Raw genomic sequence first — 27,357 nt, 5'->3', positions numbered from 1 at the left:
AGGTGGCCCTATTCGGAATCAACAAACAGCTAACTATTTACAGGACAGTGTCACTCTCCACTGGTCTATGCCATTTGCAAGAGAATTTAGGTTTCATACCTAATTTCTCCAGAGTTAACAAATTTTTATTGAGCCCTTTCTATAAATCAGCACAATGCTGGGCACTTGTCTTCATAATCGCATGTCATCCTCCTAACAACCCTGTGATAGTGGTAAGATTATCCCATTCCATATTTGAAGAAGCAGGCCTAGAGATTAAATGACTCATCTAAGAATTTAAGCCAATAAATGACAGAGCCTGGATTTGCACCCCGCTTTTTTGATGAAAAGCTCCACACCACGTTGTCTTTTTTATAGCTCTCTTATCAGCCATAATGTTTTTTTCTGGCATGTTAAAAGACAAATATCAAAAGGAATAATCTACTTGGAGGTAAATAGTGGTAATTGCTGTCAGTTCCTGACAGTAAAACAGAGATTCAGCAAAGCAGAATAATTTGCTTGCAATTATGCAACTTGGTAGTGGCCAAGCTGGGATAATTATTAGATTTTCCCAAATGTTCCCACTGTTATCCAACCCCATTATCTTTGAAAATTCAAGAGCAGAAAGACATAAATTGAAACTAAGAATGAATATGAGTTTCAAAGTAATAAAGATTAATTAAGCTCTATATATGCTCACCAAAAAAAAGTGCATAGCATCCACAAGAACAAGAATATTCAAAGAATGCTTCCAAAGTAGAGATGTGGGAGAGCACATTATGAACTAGAAGCAACAACTGGGTGGGTGGATGGACGTGGAAGAGCAGGAAACCTGGTACCATCCCAGGCTAGTACATCGATTCTGTTGAGTAATTAAGTTTCCTACAGATTAGTCATTACAAACTGATTACCAGGACAACCTGTACTTTAAATGGAAGTGTGTTTATCTTGTGTTTCGCCCGTGATTTCTCTATAAGATCTGTGTCATACTGATTGGGGTATATCAATCTTGGGGTATATCAGTAGAGTCACCTGGGTGGCTCAGTTGTTTAAGTGTCCCACTCTTGATTTCAGCCAGGTCATGATATCACGGTTTGTGAGTTTGAGACCCGCTTTGGGCTCTACGCTGACAGTGTAAAGCACGCTTGGGATTCTCTCTCTCTCCCCTTCTCTCTCTGCCCCTCCCCCACTTTCTCTGTCTCTCTTCCAAAAATAAACTTAAAAAAACTTTTTTAAGCTAGTAAAAAATACATATTTTTATTAAGATTTAAAAAAATAATATTTTGCATATGGCTGCTCACCCCATGTCACTGCAGCAATGTCACTATAGTAAACGGAGGGGAAAATTCTATTACAGTAGTACATGCTTTACTGCACTAATATTTTCCTTTTGATTTTAAGTGGTATTGTAAAACAAACTGGACCTGTCAGGAATCATTTGTCTTAGGATTTGAAGAAAGCATTGATTTTAACACTGGAGCATATAATCAAGTTTTAGAAACATTCACATTGAAATGATCTTTGAAAGGCAATTTGTCAGTGTTCCATTTGTCCTACCTCTGAATATTAAGCTTTTAAAGTCTTTTTCTCTGCTCTTCTATCTCATGTATAGAGTAATTCTCTTTAGAATTATGTCATTATTTTTAAGTTGCCAACTTACCAGTTTTTTTTACTTTTCCAATTATAAAATTAAAGTATCTATAGAATAAAGAAATGGGGAAGGTCTTTTTTCCTTTTACTTGTAAAACTGAAATGATAATAGCTTTAATTAGGGGCACCTGGGTGGGTCAGTCAGTTAAGTGTCCAACTTCAGCTCTGGTCATGCTCTCATTGTTCATGAGTTTGAGTCCCATGTCGGGCTCTGTACTGACAGCTCAGAACTTGGAACCTGCTTCGGAATCTGTCTCTCTCAATCTCTCTCTCTCTCTCTGCATCTCTCTGGCCAAAATAGATAAATATTTTTAAAAATTAAATAAAAATAAAAAATAAGAAGTTAATTAAATGACTCAAGGATTAAATCTCCTTATCTTTGGATATTGTCATCCCCAACACATAGCCTTTCCCAAAAGGAGAAAGAGAATGTGGAAAATTGCACAGTGGGTTTTATGACCAGCCTACAAGTAGCATACATTAATTTCAACCATATTTCACTGGATAAAATCCAACATATGGTCCCAAACCACCCACAAGGGAAACCAGGAAATGTAGTCTTCCTGTGTGCCCAGGAAAAGAAAATGGAATTTATTAATATAGAGAAAGTAACACAAAGAAAAAAACTAAGCTACACAATAAGGTCCTCAGATTTCCTTCTATACCTTCTAAAAGTAGTTCAAAGCTTCATCCCAGAATTCATTTATATGTATATATCCTTTTTATCCTTTTGAAGAAAACTCATGAGTAGTTGGCATGAAAGGCCTTACCATTGAGATTCTTAGAGAAAAATAAACCTCTGAATTTATGATTAACTCATCTCAAGAAGCAGTTGTTTTTTTTTAAAGTTTGATGAAGATAAGTTTCTGGATACACCAAACTTGTCTAGTGCCAAGTCAAGCCCAACCACAAACGGACATTCCCACCCCACTGGCCATACCCATTCTATGGTTACACTGAAAGAATAACATCCTCGATGCCCATCTATGCTGCTGTGGCCAAGTTCAGGGCCAAGAGGAACACTGTAGAAAAAGCTAAAATATATGCTGATCCTACAATGTCCCTCAAAGCACTTAGCAGAAAGGAAAAAAAAGTGTCAGATGAAGGCAGTGCAACCTGGAACCATCAAGACTGAATGGTGAACATAAAACAGCATTTATTTTCTACCCTTGGGCCTACTTTCAGATTCTGAATTATTTCGGTGCCTGTGCCCATACTGGTAGGATGGCTTCGTGGAGCATGGAATTTGAAGCTAATTACAACTTTTATAACAAAACTCATGGTGCCATAATGGATATGCTGCCTCTTCTCCCTCACTAGTGGTTCCAACAATGAGAGTGAAACCATCTGATGCGATGCTGGAAAAGGCTTCATTATTGAGTGTGAAACCTGAATGATAGCCACATACCACCCAATGCTCAGATTCCAAGATTCTATGCACTTAAATCTGTCAGTTATTACAAAAAAAATAGAGCGACCATTTACCAAGCCACAACTCCAGCTCCGCTATCCGTGTCCTTGGTTCAACAATTATGTAGGAAGGGCAAAAAAAAAAAAAAAAAAAAAAAAAAAAAAAAAAAAAAAAAAAAAAAAAAAAACCAATCAAAACCAAAAAAATCTGATCTCAAATGACAACCTAAATGAGTGTGTTGTTTCTCTTTTCTCAAATAGATTGTTTTACAACTACTACTTATTTAAAAATCCAGAACATCCCACTCAAGTCATTTTCAACTTAAAATAACATCGTTTTGCTACCTGAGAGGATATCAAAGGTAATTTATATACAGAAATGAATACAGGAAATGAAAATACAAGTGTGGTGAGCCAGCCTTCTGGAGGCATGGCTTTCAAAAAATATCTTAAAGATTCACAATTCCTTATTTTTTTTTAAATCTGTGTATGTAATTATACCCAGCGGACCATAAAATGAATCATCAGGGTTTTAATGGTTTAACCAAGTTAAACCTAGAAATGATAGAAAAGCTTGATCTAAAATAAATAGACCAGCAGTCTCAGAAGGCTAGGGATTAGTTCTTGTTAGCATCATTGGAGTTAATAATTCCAAGGGGAAAATGGAGTCATGACCGTAAATTAAACTTAGTGTTTCTTGCTGACTAAACTCTGCATGTTGCTGTTAAAAATGCTTGTTTCTTATCTGGCAAAACATCTGCGTTTTGATGCTAAAAGCAGGATCCTAAGGGAAGTAGTGATCTTTCCCAAGGCAACTTGATTAATAGTAGGCTTCCAAATTTTAGCTAAACGACATTTTGATGAAACCAGCGGTACCGAATAATTGTTTCTACAAATAATCTTGATGTATATTTCTTTTCCTCCACAATTTTAGACAGTGGGACTCTGCAATATAATGGTTTTCTTGCACACAACTCTTGCTCTTAAAGTTATTTCACAAGTCAGGGGTGTGCACTGACCACCCATGCACCTGGGCAGTGCACTGCAAAACATCCTTGCTTGCTGATTCCTAGGAGTCTATGAAGAGAAATCATCTGACTGTGGAGAAACAATAAACAATTAATAAACAAAATAGACATAAAGCTTAGAACAAGGACTGAAATATTTATTACAAGGAGTTCATTTCATTGCAATGAAGTGGAAATCAAGAATAAAACTGTATTCTCAAACACAAAAAGGTGGGCAATTCTTATATCTGGATAAGATACAAACATTATACTAGAGGGTGAATAATCTGCATGCATAGTAAGTAGAAGATGCTTCAAGAGCAAAGCAAGGTTTTTAAAAGGCAGGTAGAACCAATTAGTCTTTAGAATGCACTACAGGAAGAGAGAAAGATGGAAAGAAGAGGGAAAAGGAAATGAGCGAGAAAAAGGAAAAAGAAACAAAAAGTCTGCTGAATTAGGAATTATGGAATCTGCATTCATGTCCCTGAACCATCCTAGCCATGTAATCACCACTGGTATCACCATCAATGGCTATAACTTACAGATAACCTACAATGAACCGGGCCCTTTACACAGGCTGCCTCCTTCAATCCTCACAGCGACTTTACAAGCATGTATGTTAATCCCATTTGATGAATGGAGAAACAGATTCAGAAAACTTAAATATCATCCCAAGGTTTTATAACTAGTGGAGAAATCATAATCAAGGGGGTCCCCTGGTTTGAAAGCATGTGTATAACTTGAAAAAAAAAACCCACCCTTTCCACAATTCTGAGATAGCTTCCTAACCGTAACCTCTCAGAACCTCAGTCTCTTCATCTAGAAAGGAATTATTATAACTCCTTCTATTGTCACATGAGGATGTGTATCTGTTGTCTTTTGCCACAGAAACTTAACTTGTTATTTCTCTTGGGTCCATAAGAAAGCTTGGCTGGATTTGATAGAATAGTTTTAATGGCTTGCCCACGAGGCTGGTGGTCAGCTGGTTGTTGGCTAACCTAGCATGGCCTCACTTGGATGGCGAGCTCTACTCCATGTGACCTCTCCTCTCCAATATGCAAGCCCAGGCTTGTTCCCATTACAGCGGCAGAGAAAGCATGTAAGTCCTCTTGAGTCCTAGGGTCAAAACTGGCATAACATTACTTACATCATGTTGTTAGCTAAGTAAATAACAAGACCAGCCTAGATTCAAAGTCTGAAGACAGATTCCACAATCAGATTTCAAAGAGCCTGTATACATGAAGGAGTAGAAAGCCTGGGGATTCAGTGGTAAGCATCTGACTTCAGCACAGGTCATGATCTCAGTTTGTGGGTTCAAGCCCTGCACTGGGCTCGGTGTTGACAGCTCAGACCCTGGAACCTACTTCAGATTCTGTGTCTCCCTCTCTCTCTGGCCCTCCCCTCTCATGCTTGCTGGCTGTCTGTCTGTCTGTCTCTCTCTCTCTCTCTCTCTCTCCATCTCTCTCTCTCTCTCTCTCTCTCTCTCTCTCTCTCTCTCTCTCAAAGAAGAAGAAGAAGAAGAAGAAGAAGAAGAAGAAGAAGAAGAAGAAGAAGAAGAAGAAATAAATAGTAAAAAACTTTTTAAAAAATTTTTAAACTCACTTGTTTAAAAAAGCACCAGCTACTGCCACCAATCCAAGGACAGCTTGTTTTCATAGCTGTCATCTCTCCCAGCTGAGCTTATAGACAAGAGCTAGACAAAACCATGTAATGAGAATCAGTGTATTAGGCTTTCCTTATGTTCCCTGGATTCAGATGATATTTTTCCCTATGCCTTTACCCTGAGACTCCATCCACGGTTACATTCTATTAAGTTAGAAATTTCTTCAAGAATTAAAAATCAAGGAGAATAATTTCCAGGCTTGATGTCATTTATTCTTGGCCTTTCTGAAATTGTACATTCCATCATTTTTTGTTACTCAAGTATCATATCTTCTTCCTAAAGCAAAATCCCAAATGTTAAATCTCAAAAGCAGTTATTATGCTTTAAAATCACGTTCCCTATGTCCCTAAGAGACACAGTCTGAGAGGGTATCAAACCAGCACTGGGACTCACGTTAAGCCATGAAATTGACTGCGGTTTGGACAAAAAGCTGCTGTTACCAGAAACTTCATAGATTATCTCTTTTCTGTCTCAGAAATATATACATATATCCCATGAAACACGTCCAGATGAGCTACAAGAGGATGTCAACCCTTATCATGTCATATAATAATCTCTCCAAGCCAGTGGTTCTCAGCCCTGGCTGGCTGCACATTAGAATCACCCAAGGAGTATTTAAAAAATCCCCATGCCCAAGTCACACTCCAGGACAATCAAATCAGAATCACTGGGATGAGACACAAGCTTAGGCGTTTTTTCAAACTCCCCAAATGATTCCAGTGTGTCCTCAAAGATGAGAAGACTGCAAGGGCTCTCACCTTCCCTGCCTATGAACGGGAGGCTTTGCACTAAATCCCAATTTGTACTAGAGTGCAATTCTATTTCTCTTTTTGAACTGCTGGCAAAATAGCTTGACTATTTCTCATTAAACTATTTTGAAGCAGTGTAGAGTAGAATGAGGCTTTGAAATCCAAACTGCAGTTAAATCCCTGGTCAGTTTCTTATTAGGTACATGACTTGGAGCAGCTTATTTAACCTCCTTAGCCTCTCTGAACCTTGATTTCATCCTAAAGCAAATGGTATAATAATCCCTACCACATAAGGTATTATAAAGAGTGAGATAAAGTATATTAAATGCCCCCAAAGAAGGCAATCAGTAAATATCCATGTCTTTCCTCCTTTGCCTAGGGCTTCTTGAACAGGCTGCTCAGCATCCTCAGGTGGCCTGCTGTTGACTACTGAAGCAAAAGGAAAGAATGACACTCAACGTGTCACACATGGGTCTGTCCACAGTGAAGGAGTCCAGCTGCCTGACTTTCACATTCATCAGAAAATCCTGCTGCTACTTCACTTGGGTGAAATATCACTATATATCTGTTCTATGGGGCCTACTCCACAGGAGGAGAGGATGTCTAAAAGTCACTTGCTCTTTGTTCAGACACATCATTGAAAGAGTCTATTTTTTCCCCATCAGCCCCATAGGCCTGATGCAGACTAGGTTTGAGGGGAAAGCACGTACGGAAGCATGGCCAAGGACCTGGCCAGCCTTCCTCTGCATCATACCACCTCATCACAAAAACAAAGAACTAAAAATGACTGCAGAGAAAGGCAAAATCCCCATCACAGCTATAGAGCAGCAAAATAACCTCTGGGTAGGAGACATAGGTGCTTTTCTTTCTTCTTCCTAATCATAAGTCTCTTAGACAGGTCTGCAAATGTACTTCTGCAAAAAGGAGTATCATTAAATTGCTGTTGTTTTTAAAGAAGCCTGGCACCACAAAGCAAATGAAAAAAAAAAAATTTTGGCCTCTGCATTGGTAACAAAGAAGAAATGCATTTAGATTCCCACACCCCAAGTTTTATTAAGGTAAATTGGTATATAAGTTTCAGATGTACAACATTATAATTTAACATCTGTATGCACTACATAGTGATCAAGAGTCTAGTTCCACCTGTCACCATACAATTTACATCCTTCATCCATTTCACTCAACTAGCCCCATTCCTCTCTGATGACCATCAATCTTAGTTTGTATGGGTTTATACAAACAATGAGTTTATATTTGTACTGTTTTGTTTGTGTATTTGTTTTAATGTTTTAGATTCTACATATGCATAAAATTATTTGGTATTTGTCTTTCTCCATCTCACTTATTTCACTTAGCACATAACCCTCTAGGTCCAACCATGTTGCTGCAAATGGCAAGATTACATTCTTTCTTATGGCTTAGTAGTATTCTGAATGGTGTATGTGTGTGCATGTGTGTCTGTGTGTGCCCCTCATCCTCTTTATCCATTCATCACTCAGGCTGTTTCTATATCCTGGATATTTTACATAAGGCTGTAATGAACATAGGATTGCATATATATTTTCAAATTAGTGTTTTCGTATTCTTCATAGAGATACCTAGAGTGGAATAGCTAGATCATATGGTACATCTATTCTTAATTTTTTGAGGAAACTCCATACAATTTTCCAAGTGGCTGCACCAATTTACATTCCCAACAACAGTATACAAGAGTTCCTTTTTCTCCACATCATCTTCAATCTTTGTTATTTTTTATTTTTTGATAACAGCCAGTCTAAAAGGTGTGAGATGATATCTCATTGTGGTTTTGATCTGCATTTCCCTGATGTTGAGCATCTTTTTGTGTGCCTATTAGCCACCTGTTATGTCTTCTTTGGGAAAATATCTATTCAAATCCTCTGCCCACTTTTTAATTGGGCTATTTGTTTTCTTATTGTTGAATTGTATGAGTTCTTTATATTTTTTGAATATTAACCCCTTAACAAATACATGATTTGCAAATATCTTCTCCCATTTTGTAAGTTGCCTTTTCATTTTAATGATGGTTTCCTTTGCTGTGCAGCTTTCTTGTTCAATGCAGTCCACTTGTTTAGTTTTGCTTTTGTTTCCCTAGGCTTTAAAGTCAGATCCATAAACACATCCCTAAAACTGATGTCAAGGAGCTTTACTGACTATCTTCTCGTCTAGCAATTTTATGGTTTCAGGACTTACACCCAAATCTTTAATAAATTTTGAGTTAGTTTTTATGTATGGTGTAAGATAGCTGTCTAGTTTCATTCTTTTGCATATGGCGACCCAGTTTTTCCAGCACCATTTATTGAAGAAACTGCCGCTTCTCCATCGTACATTCTTAGCTCCTTTATCATAAGTTAACTGTTGTATACGTGTGGCTTTATTTCTGGGCTCTCAATTCTGTTCCATTGATCTATGTATCTTTTTTTATTCCCATAGCATACTGTTTGATTACTATAGTTATGTACTATATCTTGAAATCAGGGAGCATACCTCCAGCTTTGTTCTTCTTTCTCAAAATTGTTTTGGCTATTTGGGATCTTTTGTGGTTTCATACAAATTTTAGAATTATTTGTTCTAGTTCTATGAAAAATGAATTTTGATAGAGATTACACTGAATCTGTACATTTCTTTGGGCAGTATGGACACTTTAACAATATCAATTCTCCCAATCCATGAGTATGGAATATATTTCCATTAACTTATATCTTCTTCAATTTCTTTTATCAATGTCTTACAGTTTTCAGTGTATAGGTCTTTCACCTCCACGTTAAATTTATTTCTAAGTATTTAATTCTTTTTGATGCAATTGTAAATGGGATTGTTTTTTTTAATTTTCTCTTTCTGATAGTTCATGATTAGTGTATAGAAACACCACAGGTTTCTATATGTTACTTTTGTATCCTGCAACTTTACTAAACTCTTTTATTAGTTCTAACAGTCTTTTGGTGAACATTTTAGGGTTTTCTATATATAATATCATGTCATCTGCAAATAGTAACAGTCTTTCTTTTTAATTTGGATGACTTTTACTTTTTTTCTTGCCTTGTTGCTATGGTTAGGACTTCTGATACTATGTTGAATAAAAGAGTGGCAAGTGTGGGCGTCCTTGTCTTGTTCTTGATCTCAGAAGAAGGGTTTTCAGATGTTTACCACTGAGTATGATGTTAGCTGTAGATTTGTCATTTGTGGCCTTTATTATATAGATGTATGTTCTTTCCATACCCACTTTGTTCAGTTTTTATCATAAGTGGATGCTGAGCTTTGTCAAATGCTTTTTCTGTACCTACTGAGATAATCATATGCTTTTTTACCCTTCATTTTCTTGATGTGGTATATCACTTTGATTGACTTGCAAATGTTGAGCCGTCCTTGCATCCCTGGCATAAATCCTGTTTGATCATGTTGTGTGATCCTTTAAATGCATTATTTAATTCAGTGTGCTAACATTTTGTTGAGGATTTTTGCATGTATGTCCATCAAGGATATAGGATATTGGTCAGTAATTTTCCTTTTTTGTGGTGTACTTGTCAGTTTTGGTATGAAGGCATAAAATTAGTTTGGAAGCATTCTCTCCACTTCAACAGTTATTACTCCAATAACTTCTTCAATGACTCACTGATTGTTCAGTAGAATGTTGCTTTATCTCTACATTTTAGTGATTCTCCAGCTTTCTTCTTGTAATTGATTTCTAGTTTCATGCCATTATGGTTAGAAAAGACATGTGATATGAGTTCAATCATATTTACTGAGAGTTTATATCCTAACATGTGATGTATTCTGGAGAATGTTCCATGTGTACTTGAGAGGAAGGTACATTCTGCTGCTTTTGAATAGAATGTTCTCTATACACCCATTAACTCTATCAGGTCTAGTGTGTTGTTTAAGGCTCATGTCTCTTAATTTTCTGTTTGGGTGACTTACCCATTAAGGTGGGTAGGGTATTAAAATCCCCTACTATTATTATACTCCTGTCATTTTCTCCCTTGAGGTCCATTGATATTTGCATTTTATATATTTTGTGCTCCTATCTTGGCTATATACATATTTACAAGTGCTATACCATCTTGCTGGATTGACCTCTGATTCGTTAGGTAATGCCCTTTTTTTGTGTCTTGGTAGAGTCTTTGTTTTAAAGTCTATTTTTGTCTGATAAAAGTATTGCTTCTCCAGCTTTCTTTCCATTTCCATTTCCATTCCATTTCTGCCCCTTCCCTTTCAGTTTATGTGTGTGTATTTACATCTGAAGTATGTAAGTACTTATAAATACTATATAGATGAGTCTCTTTTTAACCCATTCACTAACCTTATGTCTTTTTATTTAGTCCATTTACATTTAAACTAACCATTGATAGGTATGTATTTATTACCATTTTAATTATTTTCTAGCTCTTTTTGTAGTTCATCTCTGTTCCTTTCTTTTTCTCTTCTTCTCTTCCCTCATGGTTTGATGGGGTTTTTTAGTGTTATGCTTAGATTCCTTTCTCAATTCCTTTCATGTATTTACTATACAAATTTTTTCTTTGCAGTTACCATGATATTCATATATAACATCCTATGTATATAATGGTCATTTTTAGGTTGTTACCAACTTAAATTTGAATACATTCCAAAAGTTCACTTTTTATGCCCCCTTCCAATGTGTTATATATTTGAAGTCATATTTTTCATTTTTTTATTTTATATATCCCTTAACTAATTGCTGTAGTTTAGTTATTTTCAGTACTATTGTCCTTCAACCTTTATCCTTGCTTTATAAGTGATGGATTCACTATCTTTGCTATAATATTTAACCTTTGCAGTGAGATTTTTACACTCATATGTTTTCTTGCTATTAATTACTGTCATTTATTTTCAGCTTAATTAAATTCCTTTATGACCAGATTAGTAGTGATGAACTCCTTTAGTTTTTGCTTATCCTGAAAATGCTTAATCTTCCCTTCAATTCTGAATGATAGCCTTGCTCGGTAGAGAATTCTTGGCTGGAAGTTTTTTCCTTCCAGCACTTTGAATATGTCATGCTACTATCTTCTGGCCTGCACAGTCAGTTTCTGTGAGGAAATCTGATGATAATCTTATGGAATTTCCTTTGCATGTAACATGGTTGGGTTTTTTTTTTTTTGGTGTTTTTAATATTCTCTTTATCTTTATTTTTTCATATAATTTATTGTCAAGGTGGCTAATATACAGTGTATACAGTGTCCTCTTCATTTTGGGGTAGATTCCCATGATTCATCACTTACATACAACACCCAGTGCTCATCCAAACAAGTGCCCTCCTTAATACCATCAGCCATTTTCCCTCTCCCTCACCACTCCCCATCGACCCTCAGTTTGTGCTCTGTATTTAAGAGTCTCTTATAGTTTCTCTCCCTCTCTCTCTGTTTATAACTATTTTTTCCCCTTCCTTCCCACCATGGTCTTCTGTTAAGTTTCTCAAGTTTCACATATGCATGAAAACATATGATTTCTGTCTTTCTCTGACTGACTTATTTCACTTAGCAGGACACTCTCCATTTCCATCTATGTTGCTGCAAATGGCAGGATTTCATTCTTTCTAATTGCCAAGTAGTATACCATTGTATATATAAACCACATCTTCTTTATCCATTCATCAGTTGATGGACATTCAGGCTCTTTCCCTAATTTGGCTATTGTTGAAAGCACTGCTATAAACAGTGGGATACATGTGCCCCTGTAAATCAGCACTCCTATATCCTTTGGATAAATTTCTAGCAGAGCTACTGTTGGGTGGTGGGGTAATTCTATTTTTAATTTTTTGTCTCTCTTTGTCTTTAAATTTACCATTTTAATTGTAATGTGCCTTGGTGTAGATCTCCTTTGGGTCATTGTATTTGGAATTCTCTGGGTTTTCTTGACCTGGATGTCTGTTTCCTTTTCCAGATTAGGTAAGTTTTCAGCCATTATTTCTTCAAATAAGTTTACTGGCTATTTCACTCTTCTCTCTCTTGGACTCCTTTAATGGGAATATTATTCTGCTTAATGTTGTCCGATATATCCCTTATGTTACCTCCACTTTTTAAAAATCCTTTCTCCTTTTGCTGCTTTGTCTAGGTAAATTACATTGTTTTGTTGTCTAGCCCACTGATCTGTTCTTCTGCTGTTGAACTTCTCTAGAAGGTTTTTCTTTTTCAGTTCAGTTATTGTTTTCTTTAGGTCTGTAATTTCTTTTGATAATTCCTTATATTTTCTCTTAGTTGAAGTTCTCACTGTCTTCCTCCTTTCTTCTCCCAAGTTCAGTATCTTGATGACAATTACACTGAACTGTTTATTCCTTATCTCTGCTTCATTAAGGTCTTTTTCTGAGATTTTGTCTTTTTGTTTATTTGTCTAGAACATATTTCTCTTTCTCTTCATTTTGCCTGACTCTCTTGTTTTTATATATGAGGCAAATTAGCTACCTCTCCCAATCTTAAAGGAGTGGCCTTGTGTAGGAGATGTCCCATGGGGCTCATAAGCACTATGGGCTGCACATGCCCATGCTGTGGTGGGGTCATGGCTGCAGCATGGGGGTGAGTAGAGCTCTCACCAAGCCCAGCTGTAACACAAGGGTGCAACATGGGGATGGGTGGGGGCCTTCAGTGGGGCACCCATCAGCACCATTAAGTTAGAATGATATCACAAAAAAATGGCACTTACTGGTGTCTCCATCCACAGAGACAATGTCAGCAAATTCCTGCCTGTCCATCAAATGCTTCAAGATTAGTATGTGTGCATCCTTCACATAGGGTCTAGGCAATCTTCAAACTGATCTCTTTGCACAGGATTCCAGGGTAAATGAGTCCATGCACAAGTCCTTTAAGAGCAATGTTCTTTATTCTCAACAGTTTTATAATTTCCCTAGACATAATCCACTTTGGCTTTCAAAGCCAAGCATTTTGGGGACTCATCTGTCCTATGCATTATCTAAGGGTTGGGGTGCCTGATGTGAAAAACACCCTCACTTCTCAGGGAAAACATGTATTTTTGAGATCCCTCCTGATTGCAGATCTCACATCTAGGATGGGTTTGTTTGTTTGTTTGGCAAGACCATGGCTCTGCCTCTCCCATCCTTTTTTTTTTAAGTTTTATTTTAACATCAGTTAACATACAGTATAATATTAGTTTCAAGTGTATAATATAATGATTCAATGATTTCACACAACACCAGGTGCTCATCACAACAAGTGCACTACTTAATCTCCATCACCTATTTAACCTATCCTGTCACCACCTCCCCGCTGGTAAACATCAGTTTGTCCTCTCTCTCTCTTTTTCCTTTGCTTATTTGTTTTAATTCTTAAATTCCATGTATGAGTGAAGTCATACAGAATATGTCTTTCTCTCACTGACTTATGTCACTTAGCTTAATACTCTCAAATTCCATCCATGTCTTTGCAAATGGCAAGATTTCATCACTTTTTATGGCTGAGCAATATTCCATTGTGTACATATGCCACATCTCTATTCATCAGTCAACAGACACTTGGCCTGTTTCCATAATTTGGCTATTGTAGATAATGCCGCTGCAAACATCAGGGTGTATGTATCCCTCTGAATTAGTATTTTTGTATTCTTTGGGTATATACCCAGTAATGCAGTTGCGGGATTGTAGGTCTCCTACCTGTTCTGATGCTACCCTTTTATCTTTTGTTGTAAAGGTTCTGTTCATCCAGTTTCTAGGTCTTTTTCAGAGGAAAGTGTTCCAAACACAGAGGCCAAGTTTGTTGTGTCGATGGGAAGAGGTGAATTCAGGATCTTCCTATGCTACCATCTTGAATCCCTACCCCAAATTATAATTTTTTAATTTTGGAATTTTAATTTTAATTTTTTTAATTAATTTAATTAATATTTTAAATTTTTTTTAATTTTGGAAAGAGAGGGCATGAGCAGGGAAGGGGCAAAGGAAAAGGGGGGGGGAGAAAGGGAGAGAGAGAGAGAGAGAGAGAGAGAGAGAGAGTCTCAAGCAGGCTCCACACTCAGTGTGGAGCCCAATGCAGGGCTCAATCTCATGACCCTGGGATCATGACCTGAGCCAAAATCAAGAGCCAGATGCTCAACCAACTGACCCAGCCAGGCACCTCCCCCCATTTTTTAATGATTAAATCTGTTTTATTGGTTCTAACTCATTCTCAAATTACAGAAAATCTTTTATTAAGATTGAACAGAAGCAAAGCAGAAATTGTAGTATTATTGACTAATTATATGTAACCAAATCCTATAACAGTAATTGCAAAATGACCAATCTCTGTGGAAATCTATATGCCTTCAGCAGCTCTTCACCCTGCAATTTAGGACAAGTCATGACTGCTCTCATCCTCAACCTGATGCAGATAAATTGCTCTAAACTGCCCTAAATTCTATCATAGCAATGCCAGGCCACAGGGAATATCTAGCCAATATTGAAGGTTGTGCAAAATGAGAGATCATTTGGATCAGAAGCACTGAGTTGTTAGTGGATATGGTATCTCTTGTTAATCTTGCATCTCTGTGAAATTGACACCACTTACATATCATACACCTGTCTGCTTATATATTCTCTAAATGTCTCTATATTCTACTTCAGGAATCTACAAACTGTAGCCAAGAGCCAAATCAGGCCACACCCAATTGCTTGCATATGGTTTGTGACTGCTTTCCCATTACAAAGGCAAAGTTGGGTCATTGTGACAGAGCAATGGGTGTTGTGTGGAAACCAATTTGACAATAAACTATTAAAAAATATATATTTACTATCTAGCCCTTTATAGAAAAAAATTGCCAAGCCCTGTTCTAAACTCTAGGCTTCCTAAATAGGGCTTTGCTGTCAACTCAGTGACCTGCACATACTAAGTATTCAAATAAGCATTGCTTGCATAAATAAATTACGTTATATAAGTTTATCATCTCGGCCACAAAGCTACTTTTGGTGCAAGTCCTCAGAAAAAGGAAGATCAGACATTTGTGCCTTACTTACAGATTTTAAAAGCTTGAAGAGATCCTGAAGACGAACAAACTCTTAACTTTTCAGCTGAGAAAACTGAGGCTCAAAAAGCTGAAGTGATTCTCTCAAGGTTAGCCCAAGGAGAGGAAAGAACTACTCCCACAGCACATTTGTTTTTCCTTTAATTAATAAGACACTGTGAAGTCAGCCTATTCCTGGGAGGGCTGAGGGCCTGAGCACAACATGCATGCATACAATAATAATTACACTTGTTTGGAACTTTCCATTCTGATTTATTCCCTGAAGTTCTTTAAATTCTCACCATCCCAATACATTTTCATAAATTTGGTTAGGAAATGATATGCATGCATTAAAGAACACCAAGTACAGCTCTGTGACAAACTTTGTTAATTAAACCAACGCCCAGAGAAAGTTTCAAGGCACGCTGAATGATTACTCCATCCACCTATCTGTTTTGACAAAAGTGTCTCTAGATCTGATATCCCAAACAAGGTACTGGATTAAATTTTAAGGCATCCACCCACTCCTTCAAGTGCAAAAGAGAATAATTTAATTTTGCCAAGTCACATTAAAAAGATGATAAGGATCACCCAGCACAGCTCAGTTTCTCTGTCTCATGACAGCCCTGGGGAAGGAAGAAATGCGGGGTGGCTTGGTGTCTCCACCGCACTGTCAATTTTTCTTTTATCATTATTTATTTTTTCCCCCAAAGTTCTTTGTAATTCAGTTTCATAAAGGAAGTGTCAGAGACAGAAATAAATCAGGGAACAGAGACATATTAGCACTGCAAGGCCTGAAACCCACCGGTACAGCTCCTTTCACTCATTTAGCAACCATCAATTATATTCCTAGTCTGTCCCAGGCACTGAGATAGGCACTGAGGGAAACAAAGAGGCATTTAGTCCTTGGGTCCCAGAACAAGTTGCATTTCATATGGAAGACAACTGAGGACAGAGTTACAGACAGCACCATGCAGTGGGTCCAATGTGTCTACAAAGGAAGCCCAGAGTGCAGTGAGAGGGACATCCCAGACCTGACTGTCATGACAGTCAAGTTAAGACTTAGCCAAATAAAAAGCAAACTCCATGAACCTGAAGTTATATGTTCAAAGACAAAGAAGTAAGGAAAAACAGGACATGTTTATAAGAATAAAATTAGTCCAATATGTCCAGAGCCTCAAGTAAAAAGTGATCCTGGAATAAAAGACTTGGGCCTTTACGCTTTGACAATATATACCCTACAACAAGCATTTGCTCTATGCCCTGTCTGTCCTGGGTGCTGGGATAGAGGTGCTAAAACATGCCCTTAAGGTGAAAAAAAAAAAGTATCCTGAGGTTAATCTTCTGTATACTGGGGATTTCAGGGGCTCTCTTCTTCCATCCAATACAGAAATCTTATTCCAACATCCTAAACAGAAGAGTATCTACTCTTAGTTTGAACACTTCCAATGACAGGGAACTTAATGCCACACAAAACAGCTTATTAGCAAGTTTTTTATGTTGAGTTGGAAACTGCCTTCCTCGATATCTCCTGACTTCAATATGATATTAGCCAACAAATTTTCCCCAAAGAAAGCCTCGATCAAAGTGATCAGAGTCCAAAGATCAGGTTTAGTAATGTATATAGTCTTAACCTGAGCAACACAGTGTTCAATATCCCACCAACCACATTCCAAGATGCAGTTTATTTCTATCTCCCCAGCAAACCCAAACCATGCCAGGATTAAAAAAAGATCTTCTGAATTAAGATACATCTCCCTAGAGAAACTAGGCATCTGAACCCTGAGCTTCTAGACCGAAGAAACAAAGTAGGGCAGGAGGGAAGGAAAAACAACAAAACAACAGACCATGAACTAAGCAAACTTTAGAAGTAAAAGCACATAGTTCCATGAGTAAGAGCTAAAGAGAGAAAACTGGAATCAGATAGACAAGTTCTGGAAGGAGCACAGTCATGTTGCAGTGGTTCAACTGCATGGCTCAGATTCACAGGGTATAAGGGAAGCCTTGTACAACATGACAGAGACAACCATAAAGGCACATTTAGTTAATACAAAAAGGGAATGAGTACAATCCCCAAGTCAGAAAATATCATGTTACTCAGTTGCTGAGAGAAGGCAGAATTACTCAAACCCTATTTTGCTTTCTTCTTTGCTACTAAGAAAAAATGATTGCTGACTCTACAGAGTAGAACATGTATCGTCAATAAAGAATGGAAGCCAGTGATGGATGAGAAGACAGTAAGATCCCATAATGGCTGCTTTACATTTTTTCAAGGCCCTGACACAGATTAATCAGTTCCAAGACACCAAAAGAGCCTGCAGATGTTCTCAGAGCCCCAGGGCCACAAATCTGTGAAATCATGAACAACGTGAGCAAAGTCAGAGACTAAAGCTAGGTTAATACGATCTCAGTTACCAAAAAGATAAGTAGCTGGATTGTGTGAAAATGTGAAACAGACTGAGAAGCTGTACTACTAATTAGTAAACAAGAGAAGCTTCAAACCAAGTAGTGAGAGAGAAAGAGGCAAGGAGCCGTGACTTATGCATATCAATAAGCAATTAATCGTGAGAGAGGCAAATGCAAAACTGATGATAGCAAACTGTGCTCACCATGCCAGGCACTTCTCAGCAATTAATCCTTAGACCAACTCTAAGAAGAGATGTTATTATTACCCTATATATAGATGAGAAAACCGAGGCACAAACCTTACATAACATGCCCAAGATTGCACGACTAGTAACTGGCAGAACCAAGACTTGTACAGCCATGCGGTGCTGCATCCCTGAGGAATACAAAATTTGGTATAAAGGAGACCTTTGAGGAGGAAGTAGAAATTAGACAAAGTTGAAGGATCAATAAAAATTGGAAGATGAGACTGAAATGGGAATTGGTGCAGAGGCAGGTGGAGACCATAAAAAAGAGGATCCTTGCTGAAGCTCAGCACCACTGATGGGTCTAGCCCAGGGATTTCCAGTAGAACTTTCTGAAGTGATGGAAATGTGTTAGATCTACACTGTCCCTTATAGCACCACTAGAGACATGTGGCTACCAAGCACTAATAAAGTGGCTACTGCAATTAAGGAACTGGATTTTTTATTTTATTTCATTTTAATTGATTTAAATAGCTACCATACTAGACAGTAGAGCCTAGTCCATCCATTTTACAAATAGATAGGATCTTGAGGGCCAATATCACCCAGCAAATTTATGACCAGACTTAGCATGAAGACCCAGACCTCACAGTCTCTGACCCTCTCTTCCCACCACTCCTCAGCCATCATGCCCAGGTCTTTGTCTCCCTCGAGGCTTCCTAGCTGCTTCCAACTTAAATGAAGTGTGCTGGGGCTTTGTTGCAACATGCACTATTGTACCATGAAACGTGGTATGAATCCAAACATTGCTTTTTAAAAGAAAAAAAAATGACCCCACCAGAACTGTAACCGTTGGGGAAAAGACGTGAAGAATGCTGACATAAGAGTTTCAAAATAGTGTGATCTCAGTTATAATGGCATCTGAAGGAATGGCTCCCATAGATGTAGTATTTTGAGATTCCATAAGTGCAAGTGAAATTTTCCATTACAAAATGTGACTTCCTTGAGATATCTTGATGACCACAAAAAAGCAGCACAACTCAGTAAAAGGACATTAGGTGAGGAGACAAGGGAGCAGGGAAAAGGCTTTTTACTGATCAGCTGCACCTTCTTAAGCAAGGCCTTTACCTGTCCTGGACCCCAATTTTGTTTTCTATAAAACATAGGCTGCAATACCTCCTCCTCCTTTTTCTCAAGGATGCTATGAAGATAGATCAGTAATATATAAGAAATGCTTCTTGTTGCAGGCTATAAATCTTTATGCTTTCTATTATTAAATGCTAAAGTCAAGTTACCCTGAATATAAGACAGTTAAAATCAAGTATCCTGTATCACTCTATGCCAAAAATTATTACACCATTAAACAGTGGGGGCTACACTGGTGTCTATTTAAACTAGAAACTCATGTTGGAGTCATAATTTTACTGTTATTTGAAAAGAGAACAAGGATTCAAAATGACAGAAGCCAAATTTCTTTGCTATCTCTTGTTGCAAGGAATAAGTTAAAGCACTGGATTTTAAAAGGACAATTTATCATGTGTGCACATACTGCTCTGACACCTAATACATTGAAAAGCTTAAAGGAAGTAAGTTAGTGTAGGATTTCAGGAAAACTCAATGTAAAATCAAATCATTCTTGTTTTCTTTATTTTTTGCCTTGAGCAGTAACAATAATAATACTAATGTCATTGTATCCTGTTACATCCAAAAATAAAACCCCAGAAGGGAGGGTTTGAAACATCTTGGTCCCACCCCAAAGAACACCCCTTTGGTCTACAGACATATCTGCATGAGCCAGTGGGCTGGGAAACAGGGTGCCATTGGCCTACGGAGCAGAATAGTAGATCAACTGCTTCTTCCTCTGCCCTCCCACATCATTCTGCTTATGCTTCTGTTACAGAACTTGCCATATTGTGTTTATTAATTAATTACTATTCCACACCCCTCATAAGCCAGTATGCTTCTAAAGGGTAGAGTCATGTCTTATTTGTATTTGGATCCCAGCACGAGATGAGAAATTGGAAAGTTATGGCTGCTTTAGGTAATCACGAGTCCAGTGGGAAACAATAGTCCAAACTCCAAGTGTCCCAAGACCATCAGTGCCATTCCAACTCTGTGCACACAGTTTACCTTGCCTTGACAACCTTTACTCCAATTTATAAATGGACTTGATTCCAGAGTTACAACCAAGGCTTCAACGCCTCTAGAGGGGAAATACTACATGTTAGCAAAAACAGAAAATCCTGAAATGTAGGATACTTGCATTGTTTGGTTTGTAACATCAACAAGAACATTACTTGCTCACTCTATCACTCCCATATTTATCAGTATCATCTACCCCCTATCTCATATTTCATCAGAGTATTGTGAACATTTTTATCCACTTTGGACCCTGAATTTTTTATATGACCCTGCAGGACAAATTGGATACTGGTTTCTCAGAAAAAAAGAAAAACCCTGAAGTAAAGACACACAAGCTAAATTCTAGTCATAAGCTTCCTTTTAAGCATAAACTTTTTCCTGTCAACATTAACAGGGACTTCCAGGATTATATCATCCACCCCATCATCCTCTTAATAAGTGACTTGGCCAATGTCACATGCCAATGCAGTGGTAAATCAAGGACTAGAACTCAGGCCTCTACACTCCCACTCCAGTTAGGATAACCAACTGCTCTAATTTAGCCAAGGTTCTCAGCACATAAAATGTCCTGTTTTTAAAGCAGGAGAAGCCAGAGCAAACTGTCTCTGCCTGAGACTGAGAGGTGTCCCAGGATACAAGACTTTCAGGGTGAAAACAGGAAAAGTCCCAAACACATTGGTACCAGTTGGTCACCCTAGTCCAGTGCTGTAGTTCCTACATAAATCTTGCCCTTTTACCAGTTTGATGAAATGTTACTGGCTCTGCCTAAAATATGTAAGCCCAGGAAGAGCCCACGGATAAGAGGTAGAGTTTTATGGTTGCTGCACAGCTGTGTCCCCTCTAAGAGGGATAAAATGCTCTCCACTAATTATAACACATCAATGATCAAAACTAGAGCCTTAAGATTCTCCATTAATTTTTTAAAAGATTGTTTAGGCCTTTAAATAATTAAGTTAAAAAACTCAAGGGAAAGAAAATGAGTATCCTGAAAATGAGCATTATGAAGCCAGTTCTGTTTAAGTACCAAACTATTATTATATTTCCAAACTAATCAAGTTGTCACTGCTGAGAAAAGAAGGCCATGGAAGGCTTGCAAAGTTACACTGATTAATTATCCCAAGAGCCAATTCTGAATGCAACCATTACTCATGAGGCACCACTCTGACACTGTAATTAGCCTACAATCCCTTGATTCCAGGGAAGACTTCGGACCCTGTGTTTAAGACTCTTACAGCACTTCCTACAAAAGGGAGCAGAAATTGCTATTTCAAGCTCTCTGAGGGGGCATGGGATTCTGGGTGCAAGATGTCTCTATTCATAATAGAATTAATTGTTTTCCCTCCAACTTCAATCTTCAGTTTCACAAAACCAGGTTCTGGAGGGGAAGTTGGAGGCAGAGGGTAGATTCAGCAGAAAAGTGTTGCTGGATTGAACCAATCCTGTATTCATGAAGTCATACCAACCAGTCAGACAATATGTTATGCTCCTCGTGGATGCAGACTCTCAACCTCACAAACATTCTTCAAAGCCAGTGCCATTATTCCAAGTATATAAGTGAGAAGCTAAAGCTCCAAGCACTTACTGGCCTCAAGTCCACCGAGCTAGTAAGCGGCAGTGCCAGCATGAGTCTGGGGCTCTCTGGCACCTAACTCCAAGCCTTTCCCTAAGAAGGTCTCCTCCCTCACCCGTCCTCCCCACCAGAGAAGCTACTCTGCTCCATGTTCTGAGAAAATCGGGTTTGTAAAGGATAAAGTGTATTACATCATACATATAGAGAGACAAGTCACATCAGGAAAGGGAAATACCTAATAGCCTTACTAAATGGGAAGAAATTTCCACTTTACAATTAAAGAAGAAAAAAGCAAACATATTTGCCAAACCCCCATATGTTAGTTAACAAACAAACCAATTAAGGCATTTTTTTTAATACAGCCACAGTGAACAAGCTATGAAACACAACAGTCTCAAATTTGATCAGCCATATGGAAATCTCTTCTGTGATCACAGTACGGCTAATATCCCTAAACAAATCCCTACGGTCCATATTCCGTGTAGGGACAAAATCTCTTGTTCCACTGAAAGTGGGTCTCTGGACCTACACTTTAAGGGGAAATATAAGAGAAAATAAGCTATAACCCACCAAGTGACAAAAATGGAAACCTGGAATATACACTTAAAAAAAAAAAACTTACCTTTGGCTTTCCTCCTCTTATTCTCTCCCTTAAAAAAAAGAAGGAACGAACCAACGAACCAACAAATGAAAGAAAGAAAAAAAAAAGAAAAGAAGAAAGAAACTACCAGTAATTTCAACTCAAAAATTAACATTCCAGATTGCTCTCCTTCCCAAGGGTGATGATAATCTGATTTACTGCCTCCTTGCCTTGTATAAATCAGTAAAGAACATTAAGTACAAGTTCTAGGTATTTAAAAAGACAAACTTACTATTGAAAAGGGCAATGCTGCATGCAGCCAAAGGTTTCAATGCCCTAACTATTAATAAATCTCTTGAGTCTCTGAAACTTTTACAGCAAGATCATCCAAATAGCAAGTTCCCAGCCCCTTGGGATTGAGCACTCTTGAGTTTCTAACCCAAGGTTCTTGTCCTATTAACTTTTGTGTGTGCACTTGGCAGGTATTTCTGTTTCCTTTGCTCCAGCAGAGCCCTGGGGACGGCCCCCTCTATCATCCTGCAGGGCTTTACTCTCTGCACTGGGTCCCCTGGTGAACAAAGACCTTTTGGGAAAGCCAAGAAGCACATCAAGAATTCCTGCAAATTCTATTATTTTACATGACTATTTTTAAAGACAAGTTTTGAGAATACAAATTTGGAGTTCTCAGAATTACCTAAAGGACTAACTTAGAAGCAGGGGGGAGCAGAGGGAGATTTCGCACACTCGGAATAATTGGAAATGCAGAGCTTTACAAAAAAAGATAATCCAAAAGTGATTTCTCTACTTCTAAAAGGGCTCAAATAAAAGCTCTCAAAAAGGCAATTCTCCCCAGTCCATTCCAAACACAGTTCCTGTTATGATGCAGTTAAAGCAGGACACTTCAGGAATTTGAGTCTTAACAGTGGAATATTATGTTTATACAGTCCTCAAAATGTTTACACCAAGTGTAAAAGGCCTTTGTGCACAGAAACACATGTGACTCAAGTACCAGGAAGAAGTGAACCTGTGTACCTTTGGGGACAGGCAGGAGGTGTATGAGCTGTTCCCAGCCCTCTGTGTGGTACCAGCTGCTCGCTCCACCAGCTCAAACCCCAGGACTCAGGCCACTCGCTCCTCTCTCCTGCCCCAGGACCCAGGCCACTCACTCCTCTCTCCTGGTTTGCCAGCTCATCTTTAAGCTTATTCCCCTGGTTTATTTGCAGCTTCCCTCAAGGTGGACAGAGAAAATGGAACACAATAAAATCAAAACAATCATTGCTGCTGCTTCTGAACGCTCTGATGAAAGACCGACTACATTAGAGAGACTGCAGTCACTACTATCAACAATAAGAATTTAGGAACACATGTAAATTTCAGGTATCCATAATGAACCTATCTCCCTCTAGCATGACTGCTGTCAAGTCTCCAAAAAAAGAGAACCTGCTCCTTCAGTCACGATCTCTGACTCTCTCAGCCCTTCTTCTTCTGCTGACATGAGAAAATTGCTGAATCACTGGCTTGCTTTCCCAGCAAACAATCTAGATGCAAATTTCTTAAGTACTATCACCTCATTCCTTCTTTCTCAGCTCAACCTACTGATGGTTCATACCTCTTCTTTGTCCAAAGAAGGGGCACTTTTTCTTCCAAGCACCTTATTAATTTTCCCATCACTCTTTGTCTCTAATACACCCCTGGTGCTAACTCTTCTCCAAAAAATAGTCTGAACCAAGAAAAGCTGGGGCTGCCTGGAGCCATGCAGAGACAGCATTCTTCTGCTAAGAGGCTGGGCTGACTGACCATCAATTACTCACATAATCTCCCCCCTACAAAGATAATCAACCCTTATTCAATACAACAGTGCACAGTGGTCTGCACCCAAGTTGTTAGCTAGGTCCACATCTGCCAATATGAAAAATAAGATGTGGAGACAGAGCCCAGAGAAAGGCCAAGAGCACTAGGCTAGGAGTCAGACACTGAAACTGAACTGGTTAAGCAGTGAGGCAAAATTTTGAATTCAAGTCTGTTTGTTTCTAAACTCCATGAACTTAACCACAATTACCCTAATTCTATTAATAATATGTGAAGGGTTATTGCACACAAACTATGCTGGGTGCTTCACGGGGCATTGCTATACCCAATTTTTAAAGTTAAGGAAACCAACCTGAATAAAATAAGAGTAGTACCAATATTTGAGCCCAATTCTGTCTGACTTCAAAGCCAGTTGTCATATCATACAAATGCCCAACATACAGAGGCAGGTTGGAATGAGAAAAGGGAGCAGAACTGCAAACAGCACCCATGACTATGAAGGATTGATAGTGGCTGAGCCAGGGCATGACTGGCTATGTTAGGAAGAGGGAGGAGACAATGTCAGCATCAGCTTGTGGCAGCATGGACCGGGAATGCATGAACAGTGATTCTATGCACTGTGAGGACCCCTAGGAACATGAAAAAGCAAAGGGACATTCTACTACCTCAAGGATAGCAGTAAGAAGGAACTAGAGCAGATCCAAAAGCTGATTGAGCAGCGGCCTAAGGCCAAGAGGAAAGTCAGAGCAAAGCCTGAAGTCCAGTTCTGAAGCACACATGACAGGCAGCTGATGAGGAGATTGGTAAGACACCAGACAGCTCTCAGGCAGTAGCCCATAAACTCTATGGTATTCAAAGGCATCCAACAAAACATAAACCAGTGAATCAGGTTAAAAGCAGAGATTAGAGGAAAAGAAAAACATCAAGACTCAGGATATCTGAGTAGGAGTTCAAGCTAAGAAGACTCTGGATAAGAACCTAACCCCAAACTCCTCCAAAAAAAAGGCTCTCTGGCCCCAGATTAGCCCCACATTGTTTACAACCAGGCAAGACTGCCAGTGAGTTGGATCTTAGAATCAGATGTGTTGCCAGGAAGCTCCCAAAGAGGGAATGCCTTTACTCAGCCATTAATTCCCATAAAGGTCATTATCTTGGCTATAATCAGGAGAATATAAATACCAAATTATACATAAAAGGCTGCCTAAGCTGCAAATGAGAATAGTGTGGAAGATTCATCTTGGTCCTTTTGCCAAAACTCACATTATTAATGGTGATGTATATAAAGTACTATAATGTATGATCTAGAGCCTGGGAGACCCACACAATTTGGGAACGAGCCATGGAGAAAACCTGTGCTTTCTTCTTCTTAATTCAGCCTTCAGATGGCCTTAGTCTCAGATTTGACACACTCTCCATTCTATTGCTTATTCTCCTCCAACCCGCAACCCTCAGTCTCTCCTACTTCTGATTAACCATCATCATTTGAGTGCAGAAAGAGGTATGTAAAGCAAATACTATAGGAGCCCATAGGTTAGAAAACCAGAAAAGAGAGAGAAGATAATGACCTGGAAGTCAATGAGAAAGATATAGGTAAAAAAGCCATCACCCTCAAAGCAAGAAAGCATGTACACTGGGCCAGTCATAGGCTGATAGTCACACTTCTTCACTAGATAGAATGGGATTTTTGAATCACAAATCAGCATTTATCATGGCCCTCTGGGTATCTGGGAGATTGTTTGGAAGAGAAAAAAGGATACTATCACTGCCCTTGAGAAACTGCAGTCTTATAAGCATTTATAAGACTTGTAAGTCTTATAAGCATGTATAGCATCCAACTTTCTGGCTGGAGCAAACCAGAAGACTTGTCTCAGAACCAGGGTCCAGCACCAGGGCAAGGGAGAAGAGGATTGGTCGTTCTTGGGAATGAAAGAGAGCTTCGAGAAACTCTCTATTCCCCCTGGCCTCACAGAAATGGTACAAGAAAATTTAGGAGGCTGAGAAGAAGGCCTTACCTAGAGCTCATCATTGTAATTAGGACATTACCTAGCATGGCAGAGGTTACAGACTCCATCCATATCATGGTCCCTTAAAAACACTGAAGGCCAAGCATCTGGAAAGAAGAGCAATAATACTATATTATCACCAAATCTAAGATATCACCAATTGTCAAATGCATTGTAGTTTCAGATATAAATTTTTAAAGAATGGCTTTGGTGATTATAAAATCATACTGATTGTTCAATGCATCCCAATTTCAGAGATACTAAAATGGTACCCAAAACATGCATCATAGAATCAATGAAATACATCAATACCATCTAAGATTGGCATTATTAAATCTCAGGAAGTTTTTGTAGAATAATCACTTCTTCCCATATAAAGTTAGAGAAGACCATCTACTAGTTTGGACCAATGAACATGAGCCCAAATAGTTGTCACTTCTAGGCCAATGTGTATAACTGTCAATGTTTGCGTCTCCATTGTTCTCCTCCCCTGATGCAATAATCATGGAAGCACACAGTGGTTGCATATAGAGAGAGTCGCATCATGAGAAAATGGAATTTTTGTCAGTTTGGGTCTCTGAGGAACTTCAGTGAGAAGAATCCCCCTCCAAACCCATACAACTCATTTTGGACATGTACTGTGAAAAAAAATTTTTGTTGTTGGTTTAAGCAACTGAAATTCTGGAATTGTCTGTTACTAAAACATAACCTCTCCTGACTAAAACACTTAGGCAAACTTAATGACTAACCATAAATCACAAACAAAGTATATATATATTGCTCTACTGGGAATAGCTAGTTGGAAGCCTCACCTGAGGAGAGGACACTGGGCCCAGGACCCTCAATCAGGACCCCAACTGGGCTGTTCACCACAGGGTTGCCCCAGCTGGATGTTGTAAGTACCCAATTTGATGTATTAAGGCTTCTTTGTATATTCCTCTCCCTCTTTATGTTTACCATAATTGTTTAATTCCTTATATTGTTTCCCTTATAATTAATAAAGTTCTCCTCCACAAAACTGAAAGTGCAGCTATCATGAATTCTTCTTATTATTCAGAACAGAAAGCACACGCATATTGAAAGGGAAGGAATCGCTAGAGCACCTGGGTGCCTCAGCCAGTTGAGCATCCGACTTGGCTCAGGTCATGATCTTGCAGTTCGAGTTCAAACTGCACATCGGGCTCTGTGCTGACAGCTCAGAGCCTAAAGCCTGCTTCATATTCTGTGTGTGTGTCTCTCTCTGCACCAC

At 38.5% G+C, this 27,357-nt stretch overlaps 1 long non-coding RNA gene across 1 annotated transcript in view; it reads right to left on the bottom strand.

The window, feature by feature from the left end:
- LOC115289110 overlaps positions 1 to 26,206 on the bottom strand; it is a 367,076-nt gene extending 340,870 nt beyond the window's left edge. The window contains exon 1 of the long non-coding RNA XR_003907384.1: positions 26,149 to 26,206. This is a non-coding gene — a long non-coding RNA (uncharacterized LOC115289110). The remainder of the gene's footprint in view (positions 1 to 26,148) is intronic.
- Between the last annotated feature and the right edge of the window lie 1,151 nt (positions 26,207 to 27,357).

The sequence above is a fragment of the Suricata suricatta genome, chromosome 4 (genome assembly GCF_006229205.1).
Source record: "Suricata suricatta isolate VVHF042 chromosome 4, meerkat_22Aug2017_6uvM2_HiC, whole genome shotgun sequence".
In the NCBI taxonomy this organism is placed as follows: Eukaryota; Metazoa; Chordata; class Mammalia; order Carnivora; family Herpestidae; genus Suricata; species Suricata suricatta.
This window is presented reverse-complemented; position numbering and strand designations above follow the sequence as displayed.